Here is an 11633-nt window from a genome sequence, read left to right as displayed (position 1 = left end):
TCAGGCTTGGATGCTCTAATGGTGTGCTAAAACTCTCCAATTTTCCCCGCCTGCCCTCCCCTCTGCCCACACATGCACACACACAGCAAGCCACTGCTATACGGTGGTGGGTTGAAGCCAGTGTGTGGAGGGTCTAACCAAGGGCAAGTTTAGCAGCTAGAGCTTGGAAGCTGCAGGCTAATCAGTGGGGTTAAAATAAACACAATGTAGAAAAACAGAATTTGGCTACTGATATAATTTGATAACAAGAGGGGTTTAATTTTTTTTTTTAAGATCTTCCCTTAAGCAATAGTGGGACACTGACCTTAAACATTTTTGTGATGAGAAATTACAGAACAAATTACTGACACTCAAATGAAACAAAAACTCCATCTTCTGGGAAGTTTCATCAACAGTATGACTTTTGACAGAGAAATTGCTTGCATTAATTGGTATTTTATTTAGCTGTTTGTGTAGTACAGTAAATAGAGTGTGTAGGATTATTAAAAACAAGAGAAATCTATGGGTCAGTTCATAATGCAGCACAGTTCTGCACCTCATGTTGAACTGCAAAACTGCATGTCTCAGGGTTTGTATTGTTTTAACTTTCATTCTGTTGATGCCACCTATGGTCAGCTATCTAAATGGTCCAGTTTAGAAAATATCTTTCTGCTTTAGTCACTTTAGTTGTTAAAATTTAAGTTATTGCACTAGTCTCCTGGCTCCAAAATTGCAGGTTTTCCACCATGCAGGTCTTTCATATGAGCAGCTAAAACTGTAATGCTGGAGGGCTGCTTCCTCTCACCTCAATAATGAGAGATCATTTGAATGTGATTTTAGCTTCAGCTTTTTCTTAAGTCAGGAACTTTGTATCTCTAAGGATCTATACCTGAGAGAGAAGTCGAGGTGCCTAGTACAGGCACCATTATCTCCAAGATGTTTCTTCCCTGTCATCTTGCCACATGAAACATGAGAAAGAAGGTTGTGACTGGCTTTGGGCTCCCAATGAAAGAGGTATCAGCAAATGAGAAAGTATTCAGTGAAGGGCCATTAAGATGGTGAGGAGGCTGTGGAATATCACAGGTAAAATGAGCCTGGTGAAGTTGGTTTGCTTAACCTGGAGAAAAGAAAACTAAAGGGGATGGTGGCGATCTAATAGCTGCCTTCCACAACCTAAAGAGAAGATGGTGTCAGGCTCCTTTTCAGAGGAGTGCAGTTAAAGGGCAAGCAGCAAAGGTTGGAAGATGCAACCACCAATATTTTGATTTATAGAGAATAACATTTACATAAGGGCAGGCAAATATTGGAGGAGGATGCCCAGAGATGCTGTGAAATCTCTGCCCTCAGAGTTGTTCAATATTCACCTGGTAAAAGTGCTCTTCTACCTACTCTAATTTTATCCTAATTTATGCTGAGGGTTGGATCACAAGATCCCAGACATCCTTTCCAAATCAGATTATTTTGTGAGTCTAAAATTCTGTCAAAATTATCTACAGTGCAACGGGAGTCAAAATATCTGTGGAAGATCCTTTAATCCCGAAAGGCAATGGAGAAGCACATTAACATTTCGTGCTTGTTTTCCTTTTCTTTGGAATTCCCCAGAGAACTGTCATTTGCTACTTGTCACGTTAGAACAAAGCAGTGCATCTTTTGACACATGTAACATTTTATAAACAAAGGAACTAAGTTGTTTGGATTCAGCAAAAGCCAGTGGGACACTAACACAACCATTCAAAACAGTTAGAGGAGTGAAACTTCTGAAAGAGCTTCTTAATTTCAGCTCAATTACCTATTTCAGTGAACATTATGAAAACAAATGTTGATTCCAGAAAATCCAAAAGGTAATTGGGACATTCTTTTGCAAATTCTGGCCACTGGTAATGTGAATATATTCTTCTCTGAAGCTTCTGGCATCCATGACAACCTCAGTATTTGTCACTTTGACTCCTTTTAATTTCAGATATAAACAGGAAACATTATTTTTTTTCTCCCTCAAGCCATTATCTTTTTCTTTACCTCCATGCAGCGACTAGGAATGCAGTGTGTATGTGAAGACTGAAAAGGTACCACATAATGAAAGTAAATTAAAATCCCCTTAGAACATGTTATACTCAAATGCATAAATCAGGAACATCTTCATGAGCTGGATTCTGGGTTGCAAGACTTTAGCACAAGGTTAGGTTCTTAAATCAGTGGCTTTATTCCACTTTGAAAGAAGAAAGATATATGGAAAAAAATGAAAGGCAAATAAAGAGACCACATGCTAGTATGGAAATGTAGAGAGACAGAAGAATGTTTCTTTGTGGTTTTATTTAACACAGCTTAGAACTAGCAGCAGCCTATTGCTTTATATTTGCATTATGCCACTCTTACATCTAACCTTTTTTCTTCTTATGTTTCCAAATTGATGGCAAAGGTTGCAGTTTGACTATTCTTTCTTGATGACCCAGTAAGTAGTGGTCAGGCATCTGAACATTGGCTTCTGCATATGCACCTCCTTTGTTACCGAAATCATAGAATCACAGAATCATAGGAGTTGGAAGGGACCTCGAGAGATCATCGGGTCCAACCCCCCTGCCAAAGCAGCTCCCTAGATCATATTGCACATATAGGTGTCCAGACGGGTCTTGAATATATCCAGAGATGGAGACTCCACCACCTCCCTGGGCAGCCTGTCCCAGGGCTCTGTCACCCTCACTGTGAAAAAGTTCTTCCACATGTTGGTGCGGAACTTCCTGTGCTCCAACTTGCAGCCATTGCCCCTTGTCCTGTCTCCACAGACCGCTGAAAAGGGGTTGGCTGATTCCCCCTGCACCTCATACTTAAGATATTTATGAACATTAATAATGAAGCAGCCAAGCTGTGGTGCAGTTGATGAGGCACAAAGTCCCTCCTCACACCAGCAGACCACAGCTACCTTACTCCTAACCATCCCATTTAGTTCAGTAAATTTTCTGTTATGCTCAACCTTGGGCTATTTTCTTCATTGTTTCAGGCCAAAGGAATTTACCTAGTCTGCAGGCTTATCCTTACCCTCTCTTGCTGGAAAGTAATTTTTTTCCCCCTTCTCTTCTGGCTGTGAGAGCTAACATTGTGTTTTCTCTTCTGTAATGTTTTTTTAAAATACCACTGTTACTTTATTCTAACACTGTCTGTACCCTCCTTTCCAGTGTTATTAGGCCAGCTAAGTGGGAGAGCTGGAAAGTGATGTGGAGGAGCAAATTATTTATCACTTTTTTTCCTCAGACAGGCTTAAATGATCAGGGTCAAAATTTGAGGTCTTATATATACATGAGGTTTTAAAACTTGCCCTGGGAGTTTTAAAGAAGCCCACAAAGGTTTAGTTGAATCTTAAGATTAATGTTCTATATATGTTTTAACTGATTTGTTTGTTTGGGACTTGACTTCTTTTACTGAGAGAGACAAGGGAGAAAAAGGATGATAGAGAGAGGGAAAATAATATTTTTTTAGGTAGTTGAAATGAATTTATGTGTATATGTAGCTAAGCAGACAAACATATTATACCTACACCCATCCATGGACACAGACAAGTTAGTCTGTATTTTAATGTAACCCAATCAAGGTATCTGAGAGACTAATTTGGACTGACTGTTTGCTTGTTTCTGTTCATTGTGTTTTCAAAAAGCTAAAATCCTAATCCCAGACAAGACCCGTCCTTGAAACACTGCAGTCGTAATACGCTAGTACAGAATATAATGCCTGTGCTGCTGTATGGCTGCCATAGCAAGAAAGACTCTTTTACAATTGAGTTCATTAAATTACTCTTTCCTGCAAGTTCAGATTTTGTGATATTAGAGTCCACACCTGAACTGTTCAGTCTAAACCCTTCCTTTTCTTTCTGTGTGCAAAAAGCAATTTTAATGCTAAATTTGCTTTTGATATGGTCCAAGAGCAATGCAGAATGGATGAATTCTAATAAAATAACACAGAGTTAAAGGCAAGCCTGAATTCTTAGCTTCACTATCATTTTACCTGGATTTGATAAACGACATTGCCTGCATGGTAGACAGTACGAGTTGTCATATTTTTCTAAGATCTTGTCTAGTGGAGAAGTTAATGTATTTTTTTTTCTCACTCTGAATTTCTCAGTGTAGTAATTGCTATGTATTTTTTAATTTAATTAAATTTTATTCTTCTAGATGAGAACCTTTAAGTTGTTCTGTCAGGATGTCCTTTGATGCCAGGTGCATGTCAAATTTGTGGACACACACTTGGGTTAGAGACTCTATTCATACTTTGCACATTAACAAATGAATCATCTAGAAACCATATTATCAAATTTTCTTTGACAGCCCCAAATTCATTTACTTGACATTAGCCTTTTTTTTTTTTTCCCTAAAAGGCATGCATGAATTTTTCCTTTAATCTCCCCATTTGCTATGAAAGAAGGATGTAAAGAATTCAAACTTGCTGACTTCTCATTAAATTTTTTTCTGTCTCTAACTTCTTGGTAGAGATTTTGCAAGAAGTGTTTTAGCTCTGTATCAACATTTGGATTCTGGGAATTTTTTTAGTTTTGGATACTCCTAAAGATTAAACATTCAAGTTCAAAGGTATGAATAGCATCATGCTGTGTTGTAAGACTGTTTTTGGTTTTGTTTTTTTCTTCTTTTTCTAAACAAAGTTTCAATAGAGACATGAATTTAACTTTGGGTTGGGTTTGAGGAAACTGTGTTGGCTACTCTTTTAAAGAAAATGGGGAAAATGAGCTAAAAGAGTTGTCAGGACACAGAAGATGATGGAATGTATGGATTTTGAGAGATCAGTTTTCTTCATAGCAGCTCTTTTGGTGCTGTGCTTTGGATTTGTGAGCAAAACAGTGTCAATAACACACTAGTGTTTTAGCTCTAGCTGAACAGAGCTTTGAGGCCTTTCCAGTTTCTCATGCTGCTCTACCAGTGATTATGTTAGGGGTGCACAAGAAGCTGGGAGGAGACACAGCCAACACACCACAACAGACCAAAGGGATATTCCATATCACATGATGTCATGCTCAGCAATGAAAGCTGGGGGAAGAAGGAGAAAGGGAGGATGACATTTGGAGTTAGGGAGTAGCATATGTTAAACATGATGGAGCCCTGCTTTCCTGAAAATGGCAAAACACCTGTCTGCCCATGGGAAGTGGTGAATGAATTCATGGTTTTGCTTTGCTTGTATGAACTGCTTTGGTTTTCCCTATCAAACTGTCTTTATTTTGACCCATAACTTTTCCTACCTTTTCTGTTCTGATTCTCTCTACCATCCCACTAGGCAGGAATAAGCAAGTGGCTGTGGGTGGCTTAGCTGCCTGCTGGGGTTAACAACAGGAAAAAAAAATCCAGTCATCAGGGATGGGAGTTGAGTGAAATGTTCAAGATAAGCGTAGCTGCTTCTGTTGAAGACATTTCTCAGAAAGCTTTGCCCAAAGACACAGAAATAATGATTCTCTGTGCTTTCTCAAAAATGTGGAACTTGCCCGTGTGAGTGGAAGATGGAGGAAAGACCAGAATTACCTGCCTTAAGGTTTGATTTCCTGTCTGTAAGGATGGGAGGACTGTCCTTGTCTTTCATCTCTCCTGCCTTCTTGTACAATTGGGCTTCCATTTTCTTCTCCAGAGAAGACAGTGGCTACAGTTTAACACAGAAGGATGTGTTGAACCTTCTGCACTGTCTTCTCAGTGGAGGTCCACATTCTCAGAGTCAAGTTGATTAAGTTGACTTGCGTTTAAGAATTAATTTTGTCTCATATAGGTCTGAAAGCAATCACTTCAGGGTTTGGGTTTTTTTTTTTTTTTTCCCATTCTTCTCTAATAGTTTGTGATCTGCTTCCTCCAACTTGCTGGAAGCACTTCAGTGTGAGGACTTGGACAAGGCCCTTCATCTCCTGGGCTCTCCCTGTGGGTTTGGCAGTTTTTCAAGCTTAGGGTCTTTTGTTCTCAAGGTTTTGAATCTGACTTGGGGTTCTCTGTAGCATATGTTTTATAAAAGGCATGAATAGATATTAATTCATGGATATAGCTCTTGCTTTCTGTCATGACAGCAACAGTAGAGGACATGGATCAAGTAGTCAGTTTGGTCACTATTTTCCTCTGGAAGAGCAACTAATTGCTGAGCTCAAATAAAAAGTGTAGTAATAGAAATTAGGTCAGTGATTAAAAAGAGGGCTGGTAAGGAGAGAATTCAAGCAGTGAACCTAGAACCATTTCTTGCATATAACCCAATACATTAAGACTCTGTTCCCACCAATGCCCTGCAGAAGTACAAATAGCTAAGATAAGAGTAATTGTAACCTGCTGGGGGAAAACTGAGTTTGAGATATATGAGTGTCCCTTGGTAGCTGCAATTATATCTACACAATACTTCAGCTGTGGGTAGAGCCACCTGACACCACTGTTTCTCCAGGGTATAAATTCTTTAATTGCATACATGACTAGAAGTGTGAATTAACCTATGAAAGTGTGAGAGAGTTGGAGAGTGTAACAGGAAAACTTGCACGCATCACATATTTTTTGCTCAGAAACTGGATCCTTTTCCTTCAACAAACCAGTCTGCCATACTCATTTCACGTGGGACTGCTCTTCTGAGTATGTTGAAGAAAATTTGTTTTGTGCTTAATTGCTAGGTTTTTTATGTTTTTTTTTTCCCCACCAACATTTTAGCCAAGAAATACTGCCTACATTTCTTCTTGTGATAGCTACTTCCCCTCCACATGTTTAACATAAAGTTTAGTAATATAAAGAAATTAATTACTATTCTAATCAGTTTGCTGGTATCTATCTGATCCCTTCGGAGTCATATACACTTCTAAGATAGCCTCTTTTTCTCTACTATAAGCCAATCTTCCTTCATAACTTATGCACTCAGACCCTTAATCATTTTGCATGGCCTTTGCTGCGCCTTTTCATTATCAGCAATGTCCTTCCTATAATAAGTGGAGTTGATTCAGCTGATACTCATTAGATATGCTGTCTCCTCCAAATACCAAATGTTCCTGCAATATTCAGAGGAATTTCAGTGAACGTGGTGTGGGGAGGTGAAAGGGAGGGAGACGGCCATCTAATCTTCCAAACTTAAGTGTCATTTTGTTTGCAATGACTTTGAATATGAATTTACATAGTTGTAAAAGCTGTCATGCTTGGTTGTGTACTCTGTTGGCTCCATGTATGATCATGTCCCTTTCTAACACTTCCCCCTCAACAAAATCTTACAGATATATATAACTATATATAACTAAATGACATCTTGATTTTACCAGGAATTTCTTTAGCAGTAAGATCAACACTAACAATATGAGGTCATATTATGGCCCCGTAACTCTGATGACTTTAAAAAGGCAGTGTGGCAGGTAAATTAGAAGGGAATTTGGCTTAAGGAGACCAGAAGTGCACAATATTTCTAATGTAGTCTCATTACTGTCCTATTTAACAGAAAAAGACACTGATTATATATACAATGTAAATCCCAAGGCCTTTTCTGCTTCTGCCAAACACTGTAGAGAGGGATTTACTGCATTATCCATTATCACGTCCAAGTCTATTCTTGGTTTGTATTGTGCTTCATTTTAGGCTATAGTCTCTGTGGATAGTTTTGATCCTCCCTTCTCTCATTACTTTATACTTCTCTGTGCTGAACTGCATAAGCCAATTATCAGACCATAAACCTCATCTATCCAAAACATTTTGAATGCGTATGCTCTGTGCCTTTGTGGCTGCTGCCCTCCTCCTATTTTGTGCCATTATCAAACAAAGGCATATTTAAAATATTGTCATACACGCCCCCCCCAACCCCTTTCAAAGTCATTCTTAATTAGATAATGATTAATTAGATGTTTGTAAAGTACTTTGAAAAAACAAAGTGCTATGGAAGTGTAAAGTATTATTATTAATATGCATCGTCGTGTTATTAATACTGAGCTTTGCTGCGGCAACCCTGTCATTACTGTTTGTCATCCTGAATTGTCCGCTCTTTTCCAGCGCAAACCATTTCCTCTTTGCAAGCCAGCTTTTAATCCAATTCAGCGCATTTACCCTTTGTAATGTGCTCTCTGACTTAGTAAAGAAATCTCTCTGTAGTGTCATGTGGCACCAGAAGCAGTTGTGAAATGCAGACAGATTATGTGACCATCCCTTTCCCCTGCATTAACAATCCAGCAATGTGTTCAAAGAATTCAAGCCAAATTGGCACACATGCTTTTCTTTTTAAGAATCCATGTAGTATCACCCTTACTGGGGGGTTGCACTATATTGTGAGTACCCCCGTTGTGCAGAAAAAAATGCAGAGAACAAGACTGCTGACCTCGTCAGATGAAGCTCGGCAGGAATGCAGAAGATTGTCTTGGTTAGTTTCAGATGGTGAATTAAAAGAGGCAAAAGATGGAAAGCACATTTAAAAGACAAGGCACTTTTCTATGATAATGCCCTGCTCCGCTCTAAGATATCACCTAGCTCAAAGTTTACAGAGGTGCTAATTTTAAAAAAAAAATTAAAAAGTGCTAAAAGTCAGTAAAAGAGTCCTAAGCCTAAAGCTATCTAAACTGTAAGTAGCCTTTTCAGCTGAAAATTATGCGTTCAGTTAACACAACTGATGCAAATACACTCACTTGGCAGTCTCTGCTCATCTACATCTGTTGGAACAGTGTGAGATCTGCTTGCCTGTTGGTCAGAGCCTTGCTCCAACATACAGGTTCCAGGCAATTATAAGTTTACATGGGCAGACTTGAAAACACTGTGGAAAAATTCGCTTTTCTTCAGGAAGTCCCTTCACTGTGCCAGCTGAACAACATTGGCAACATATGCCAGCTACAGTCAATTACACTAGCTTATACTAATGTGACATGCAGAAGTAAAGGCAGGCAAAGAGTCCGTGGCTCTTACTGGCTGCCAAAAAGAAAAGCTGTATTGCCCTAGGTGCTCCAAAGCCCATAAAGACCACATTGGGGTACAAGCACTAGAGTCAGATGGAAGGAAGAAATACTGAAATGGTTAATAAATGAAATTGAAATTTGGATCTTGTCCCAAGAAATAGCCGACAGTCTACCAGCCCAGAGCTCTGTGGTAATCAGAAGCAGCCCTATAGTACAGAGGAGCAGAAAACAAGATCTATAGTCAAAAGCCTTTATGTCTAGGAAAAGACTCTGAATGGGACTGTGCATAGTGCCGTTATAGCTTTGCCTAGCAGATTAGCCATCTGACTCCTAGTCAAAGCTGAGACAAAAATCAATAGGAACCCCTGCTATAGCTACAGGATCCAAAGCCAATAATGCTGGGTACATTTTCTAGAATTAAAGTTGGTTTGCTTTTATGCTGCTGACCTTCCTAAAGCTAAATATGTAATCGGTGATTCTATTGTTCACAGAATCATAAATTAGTTTGGGTTGGAAGGGATCTTTCAAAGATCATCTTGTTGCAACTTTTTGCCATGGGCAGAGACACCCTCCACCAGCCCAGGGTGTCCAAAGCCCCATCCAACCTGGCCTTGAACCCTGTCAGGGATCCAGGGACACCCCCAGCTTCTCTGGACACCCTGTGCCAGGGCCTCACCAGCCTCACAGGGAATAATTTCTTCCTAATATCCTGACCCCTAAGCTCTTGGCTGGTTCCTCATCCATTCCCAGACAGAGCTCCATGCACTCCAGCTGGTCAATGACATAGAGGGTGACAAGCCTTCCTCACCAGCCCTACCTGTCCTTCCTGAAGTGCCTGTATCCTTCCATCCAGTCATAGGAGCCATCCCACCACTTCTTTGTGATGCCAATGAGATCACAGCCCTGCAGGTGTATGCACATCTCCATCTCCTCTTGTTTATTCCCCATGCTACATGTGTTTGCTTAGAGGCATTTAAGCTGTGACCCCCAATGATACTGACTTACTGACTGGAATTCTTTTGTGCTGCACTTCAGGTGCTCTCCTATTCACCTGTGATTGCTGCCAGTGCCATAAAAATGGTAGGACTGGGATAGATTGAGGTTCCCCTTCCCTGACAAGTTTAGTATTTTCTATGTTCCTTTTGTTTGTCTTAGTACATGCCATTCTCTGCAGAACTGAGTCTTTGACCCCTATATTTAATAGTCTTAGTAACAGTCCGTGGCCTTTTAAAAGACATTTTTAAAGACAGACATATGTTTGTGACAATGGCCTATAGATGTTAGAAACAGCATCAAACTGAACTTGTAGATATGAACATGTGATGACCAGTATAAAGAATCTAATACAGATGTTCCAGGAGAATGAACATCCTTGGGAGGAAAACTTAAGAGCATAGGATACAGCTCCAAACCATAGGCATAGTTTTTTGACAGTTTCACATTACGATATCTAAGGAGGGATTCTGGGCTAGGTTGCTGATTTTTATTTGTGTCTTGTTCTCATGATGGTTTAAAAGAAAGTTTTGGTCCTGGACCTTCCTAATATACAGGAAATCTTATTTTAAGGACTAACTGGTTGTGCAGGATTTCAAAAAGACACACCTCTCATATTTCAGTGCAGATGAATAGCTATGTTGAAGCTAGCTGTGCTTTTCACCAGTAAAGGTTATCTGATCTCTGCTCTGCAAACATTCCTTCCATATTTGTTTAAAAACGTGCCACAGAAACATAACACCTCACTGCTGCTGATTGCAGTGTACTGCATTACTTTCTTCTGGGAGCTCTATGGGATCAAATATCACAGAAGGGGGATGTGCTGAGGTCAGCCATTGTATCCAGGATAGTCACAGCAGCACAACCTGAATCTCTGCCTAGGTCTTCTGCTATAAAAAAAATATAAAGAAGAAAAAAAAAGGGGGGGGTGTTAATGAAAAAGAGTTTCAAGCTGCGGAGATCTTCAATAAAAACGGGGTTTAGCTGCACTTCTCTATGCTACCAAAAGACAGCGGATAAATAATGCACAAGTCAAGGTGTGTGCATCAGCCTGAGAGGTGCAGCCTAGCCAACTTACAGGGGTCTTGCCACCTGCCGCTAGCACAGCAGTGTGTGAGGTTTGTCTGGAGTAGCACAAAGGGTCACATGCACGCAAATCTGTCACGGGGTCGTTATAAATCAGGCTTCGCATATGTCTAGCTTTATTTCTTCCACTTTATAGGCTGTATTCGCTCTATATCTACCCAGGTAAAATCCCCCACTACCCTCTTCTGGCCTTTTCTCATGCTTTTTTCATCATTTGCTTAATCAATCATATCCCAGTTTGCTTGAACTTTCTGCCCAGGTAGCCAATGGCATACTCCCACAGCAGCTGTAGTTTCTTGTCTGAAATGATGCCAAATACAGGAGTGACTCCAGATTTAGAGGGACTCTTTTAGTATCACACACAGAACTAGGAGTCAAGAAGAAAGTGTTTTACTTACTCCCCGGTTAAAGTTACTCTCTTTTTATGCCCTTGGGGCACCGTAAAGGGACCAGAGGGAACCCCGGGCTAATTCTTCAGCACTGCAGATATAGCCAAATTTACCATTGTATCTCAAAGAAGAAAAGAGGCCCTGGCCCTATTTTTTCAGTTTTTTAGATACAGTCTAGGGATGCCTAAGATAATCTGCTTCTGCTTTGTTGGAACTATGGAGCCTTCAGGCTCATTTAGAAATTTTGGCATCTGTTTACAAAAAATACAGGGTAATTCAAACTAATGGAATCACAGAGGAGCCCAAAGACACCTTTTGTGAGT

This window comes from Gallinula chloropus (assembly GCF_964237585.1).
Source record: "Gallinula chloropus genome assembly, chromosome: 3".
NCBI classification, from domain to species: Eukaryota; Metazoa; Chordata; class Aves; order Gruiformes; family Rallidae; genus Gallinula; species Gallinula chloropus.
Note: the sequence above shows the minus strand (reverse complement) of the source record.